General features: G+C 40.9%; 1 pseudogene; it reads right to left on the bottom strand.

Moving 5' to 3' along the window:
* Positions 1-538: 538 nt before the first annotated feature.
* Positions 539-4,279, bottom strand: LOC148029192 (pentatricopeptide repeat-containing protein At1g11290, chloroplastic pseudogene; annotated as a pseudogene).
* Between the last annotated feature and the right edge of the window lie 1,958 nt (positions 4,280-6,237).

Below are 6,237 nucleotides of genomic sequence, written 5' to 3'. Positions count from 1 at the left end.
AACATCTATATTAAGATCTAAATCTTTATCTTTCAAAGGTTTATTTGACTGAAAACTAATGATTTTATCTCTTGTTCTACTGTAAACAATTTATGGACAACTTATTGTTTTGACTCAATTTCAATTCTGATTTGATTACAAAGGAACAATACCTATATGGGCTGAAAGTATCTGTTAAGCTTTCTTTTGACTCGTAGCACACTTGATTTGGATATACCTATCAAAAAATATCTCAATTTTACTACAGCAAGGTTTATAGTAGACAGCAAGCTACCTATTATTTGCAGTATCTTTTATTTAAGTTATGGTGATTTAGTTTTCAGTTTTATCATTTCAAATGGATATCCATCTGGTCAATTTGCTTTACCACTTTTGATTCCATCCATTACTTAGTACATATTAGTGATTTTCCTATTTTTGGAGTCACTTGTAACAGAGTAATACTCTGATTTCCTTTACATTCAACCATTGTAGATAGTCCACCAATGTTTTTGAGGACCAAAAAAGATTTGAGTGGAGAAGGAATGTAAGAGATAGAAAGTGAGGTTTATAAGGACACTTAAAAAAAGGTGAAGGTACCAATCATTTTATAACTAGTTTTGTATCCAATTTTGACATCTCTCTTTCTGTCCTTTCATGGCTGTCAGCTATCTCTTTCCTACTTTACTATCTTTCTCTCACCATTTCTCTAGTCTTTTTCTCTCATCGACTAAATTTTCTCTCCTTTGCACTCTTCTTCTCTCTTTCCTGCGGTCTTCTTTCTCCTCTTTCTCTTCCCTCTCAGGTTCTCTTCATGACACTTGATGTGCCTCATGGACAAACAGAAATGAATTTAGTTGAGCTACTTTTGCTATCTTTTCTAATCTGCTAAAGGCATGTTGAATTCCAAAATTTGTAGATTTCTACTTTCCATGTAGTTACAACTGTGGTCACCACACTGCAATAATTTGGCAAGGGCTACGCTTAGCCAGTTGAGCAGTCCAAGACCAACAGTGGCTAAGTAGGCATGCAGGAGCATTTATAAGAGTCAGACTCCGCTGCATTAAAGCAGAGATCTTTCATTGCCTGTGTTCTTAGCCAGCCATTTTAGAGTTTTTTATAAAAAAATTCAATCATTTCTTCGGCAACAGATCTCTCTTGGCTAGGGATGTTGCATATTACCAGTTTCTAAGCTTCTCTCTCTTTCACATACCTTCCCGCTTCTGTCAAATTTTGTTTGTCAACACCACAAAATAACCAACACCGACCCTGATGTATATCGCACACTCAGGCTGGGTTCACACTATGGTTGCAGAAGTTTTAGCAATCTGGAGGAGATTTGCCATGGGTTTTCACACTAGTGGCAAAAGTACATGGAAATATAATTTCTATTCTTTAAAGGCAACCAATTACAAAAGTTTAAGCATACTTTTGTTAACTCAAATTTTGCCATGTGTGTAGAGTAGGATGTCTTCCGCTGGCCAATTCTTTCTTCCAGGGGTGTAAGACCAATACAAGTTGTGGTGGGTCCGGAAGAAAACCACCTTTTTTTGCTTTCAAATGAAAAGCACGCATATTAAATGACACCCCTTTCCTGTTTTCTTCCGCAACTGAGTGTGACCCAGACTCACTTGGCTGGAGCCTAGACCACTTGCAGGTCACTCAAACCCGACTTGTCATATGTCTGGCAAATTAAGCAGCATATATATTTTAGGAACAGGTATTCATCATGCACATGAGCACATCTGAATGTCCTTGAGAAATTGGTCGCATCATTACTTTTATAGCAAGACAGTACTAGAGATCATGCCACAGCATGGATCCAAGAAAACTTAACTTCTGATGCATTAGGAAACTTGAGATAACCAAGCTCCAAAGTCAATGAGAGCCTGTTGGAGTTACATTACCAGTAGTCCCGACAAGAACACTTTCCACCTTCGAAAATGTGGACACAATTGGCATCGCTCACCACAATTTTTCACTTCTCTGTTTTGGATATCAGTGCTGTAGCTTGGTGTCAGTCACAACAGGCTCGCATATTTTTCACAACACTTACAATTGCCCCTTCAGATGTGTTGATCAAGGCACAAGCAATTGCTAGTTTCTCACTGTGGCCACAGAGCACCTCCTTGTTCATGTCATTAGATGTTCTGAGAAACCGGATCCAGGCTTGGAGAATAACCCTCCTCTGATATTTTGCATACAAGATCTTGTAGCTTCGCATTAATGTGTTTGCTGTGTGGATACTTTGCATCCCCAACTAAGAAGGAATGAATTTTTCCATTGGCATCAATCCACCAAGAACATCCTGCCTTCTTCTGAGCCTTGTTTGCCACACACATGGCTTCAATCTCATCTGCATCCTTTTTCATGCCAGCTGCTGTATAGATATTAGCCATACAGACATAAGCAGCAGCATCATTTTTATCTATACGAATCGCATGATTGAAAGCCAGTCGCCCAAGCTTCACATTTTTCCACTTTCGACAGGCACCCAGCAAAGTCATCCACACTGGATGATCATCACAAGATGGCATCATCTTGATGATTGCTAAGGCTTTGCCAAACTCCCCTGCACGGCCAAATAGATCAACCATGCAACAGTAGTGCTGTACATCTGGTCCGATACCATATTCAGTGCTCATTTTCGTAAAATACATTTGGCCCTCATCTAGTAGACCTGAATGACTGCATGCATTCAGCACACAAAGAAAAGTGACTCGGTCTGGAGATAGGTCTTCATGTTGCATCTGTTCAAAACAGGCCAAAACATTCCCACTCTGCCCATGCTGTGTATATCCCGCAATAAGTGCATTCCAAGATACTGCATTCCGGACAGAGAGCTCACCCAACACTCCCTGTGCTTTGCCAAAAGCACCACATTTGGCATACATATCAACCAGAGCATTCCCAAGTACAACATCCCTCTGCAAGAAACCCAGTCCAACAATCTCATCATGAATTTGTTCACCCTTGAAAAGTGCTCCTATGTCAGCACATGCTTTCAAGGCACAAATAAAAGTGACCACGCTGGGAGAGTGACCCTCACATCGCATCTTATTGAAACATTTTAATACTTCCTCGCTTTGCCCATGTTGTGCATATCCAGCAATAAGTGCATTCCAAGAGACTACATCCCGAAGAGGAAGCTCATCAAACACTCCTTGAGCTTTTCCCATTGCACCACATTTGGCATACATATCCACCACAGCAGTACAGAGCACAATATCTCTCTGCAAGAAACCCAGTCTGATGATTTCATCATGAATTTGTTCCCCCTTGACAAGTGCTCCTATTTCAGCACATGCTTTCAAGGTGCAGGTAAAGGTGACTGCATCAGGAGAGTGACCTTCACATCGCATCTTATCAAAACATTTTAACACTTCCTCACCTTGCCCATGCTGTGCATATCCAGCGATAAGTGCATTCCAAGAGACTACATCCCGAACAGGAAGCTCATCCATCACTCCTTGAGCTTTTCCCATTACACCACATTTGGCATACATATCCACCAGGGCATTCCCAAGCACGACATCTCCCTGCAGTAGACCCCGTCTGGAGATCTCATTGTGGATTTTTTCACCCTCCTCAACTGCTCCTATGCAAGCACATGCTCTCAGGGCAGAGGCAAAGGTGACAGCGTGAGGAAAGTGACCCTCAGTTTGCATCTCATGGAAAGACTTCAGTGCTTCCATACCTTGCCCATGCTGTGTGTAACCAATGATAAGCGAAGTCCAACAGAAGACGTCCCGAGAGGGAAGCCTGACGAGTACTCGCTGTGCTTCTGCAAGAGCTCCACATTTGGCATACATGTTGATCAAACTGTTAGCAACATAGATATCCTTTTCAGGGAAGCCACGTTTGCAGATGTCTGAGTGCAGGCTTGTGCCCTTAGAGAGATCCTTTTGCTGTGCACAGGCCTTCAAAAGGGCCATGAGTCTCCTCTCCAAAGGCCACATGAGGAGGCTGCTGCTTCTTCTTCTTCTTCAGAGCTTCGAGTCTCTAACCGTGGTCCTCTTCTTCTTCTTCTGAGCTTCCCATCTAAGAGTAGTCTTCTTCTTCTTCTTCTGCTTCTTCTTCTTCTGCTTCTGCTGCTGCTGCTGAGAGTTTCCTCTGCAATTACTTTGTGCTTCAATCATCAGGCTTTCCGTAGACTGATTAAACCTACACAGCGCAATGGAGAGGCCAAAAGGGACAGCTTCAAACTCAATCGGACTCACAGGCAAAAAGGCTGCGCTCTCGATTTGCCAAGTTCCGGGCATCCAAGACGTGTCTGCAAAACTTTTGACCACCTAACCACCAGAAACAATAGCCTCGGTATTCCTTGTGCGCTAAGCCGTTTCATGGGCGTTACACGTTGCCAACTTCCAAGGGATAATAAGTCGAGGGCCTTGACCACCGCGGTTTAAGAAAGACTAATGCAAGCATAGGGTAGGAAAAATCACAAGAGCTAAGATTGAATCACTTTAAGAATAGAGATGCACTCATCCAAGCTCTCACAAAGCCCTTTGATTCATATGATGCGCAATAGAGAAAGTCCAATACATGTCTCACTATGTGAGTGCCATACCTTGTGTTGTGAGTGCCATACCTATGTGAGTGCCATACCTTGTGCCTAAAAGGTCTAAGACGAGAACTCAGAAATAACCGTACTATAAAACTACTCCCTGTTGTACATAGGCTTTATGCAACCAAAAAAGCTTTAAAACTCATCTCTGATCTAAGACAAATACAGCATATAGTAGCTACCATCAATTAGGCATGTTACCAAGGGTCGGTAAGCCCCAAATCCTATGAAATCCATGTATGGGCCTCATTACATGAATTCAACCATATTGTACTATTATATATAATAGTAAAAAACCTCATTTATATTGCCCCAAAATCATCCTAGAGAGGGTTGTTCATCTACTTCAAGCATACACTTATTGTAGACAAGCATATGCATCAAGTATTGACCCCTACATTCAAAGATTTATGGTAAAAATTCAAGACAGCAATATGCAGCTTGAATATCGTGTTTTGCGTTGTTTTCCACAGCTCATATGAGCCACAAAATCACTTATTTGCTATCCCAATCAATTTCTCGCTAGTTGAGAGTATTTATCTTATTATTTGCAACCCAAAGCTTCAAATTGCACAATCTTTTGGTTTCTTTCTCTTTGTGTTTGATTGCTACCATTCTAGGCAATTTGTGTTTTTTTCTCCTACTCTCTTGCTAGCCCCCTTCTCCTCTCTTTTCTCCACTTTCCCTTGTCTACATAAGTCCCCTAAGTTTCCACTTAACTCCTACATAAGGTCACATGTAATCAAACTCCTCATCACAGACTCACATCACTCTCAATTCTCCTCTTGAGTTTAAATGTATTCCTTGTAACTAATTCACTAAATTAAGACTCTGCAATGTCTCCAACTTGCATATAATCTAGCTTGCCATGTCTTGTGTACAGTCCCCTAAATGATGAAGTTGTAAGGCCTCATCTGCCTTCACAGTATGGACATAAAATCGTATGATATCCATAAAAGCATAAAGATTTAGGGAGGATCATAGACAAAATAGGCCATAGGTTTGAGAAAGCAAAGAAAACCACATTACATTGCATGGAGCTTGCCTCTTAATACATTGGATACATTATATTGAGTCCAATTTGACTTGCCACCCAGATCCTTATCCATCCAACTCAATATTCTCATCTCTTCACACTTTAAGGTATAGTTCATATTGTGTGACAGACAAAGAACGCACCATTCTTACATATGCACATACAGATGTTTCAGCAACTCACCTTGGTGCCTTATTTAGCTACTACAAGGTGGTCATGTGGTTATATTAGTTGCGTTAATTTTGATTGATTTTACAATGATTGATTGTCCTCCCTACTAGGCGCATTCTATGGCTATTGCTAGTGGGTGGTCAGGCTCTTTGTCTTCAAATCTTCAAGTCTCTTTTTATCTTCTTGCTCAACCATGTTTTGTAACATGGTTTAAGAGACTCTTTCCTTGAGATTGTAAAGCAAAGAGGCATCCATTACTACGTATGAGGTTAAAGAAGCTCAAGACAAGAAAGGAGGTGTTGCCCAATAAGTCCAAGGCCCAGGATTTGAAGGCTTGCAAGAGCATCAAGTGCATTAGAGGTGTGGAAGAGGTTTTTCTCAAGCAAGATATAAGCAATTTTATCATCATTCTATCATTATCACATTTTTAGTGGCTGCCATTGAAGATACAATCATTAGAAGACTAGTTCAAGGTCAAATTTAG

This window comes from Lygodium microphyllum, chromosome 11, assembly GCF_053477565.2.
Source record: "Lygodium microphyllum isolate KBCC chromosome 11, Lygodium_microphyllum_v1.1.10, whole genome shotgun sequence".
Classification (NCBI taxonomy): Eukaryota; Viridiplantae; Streptophyta; class Polypodiopsida; order Schizaeales; family Lygodiaceae; genus Lygodium; species Lygodium microphyllum.
This window is presented reverse-complemented; position numbering and strand designations above follow the sequence as displayed.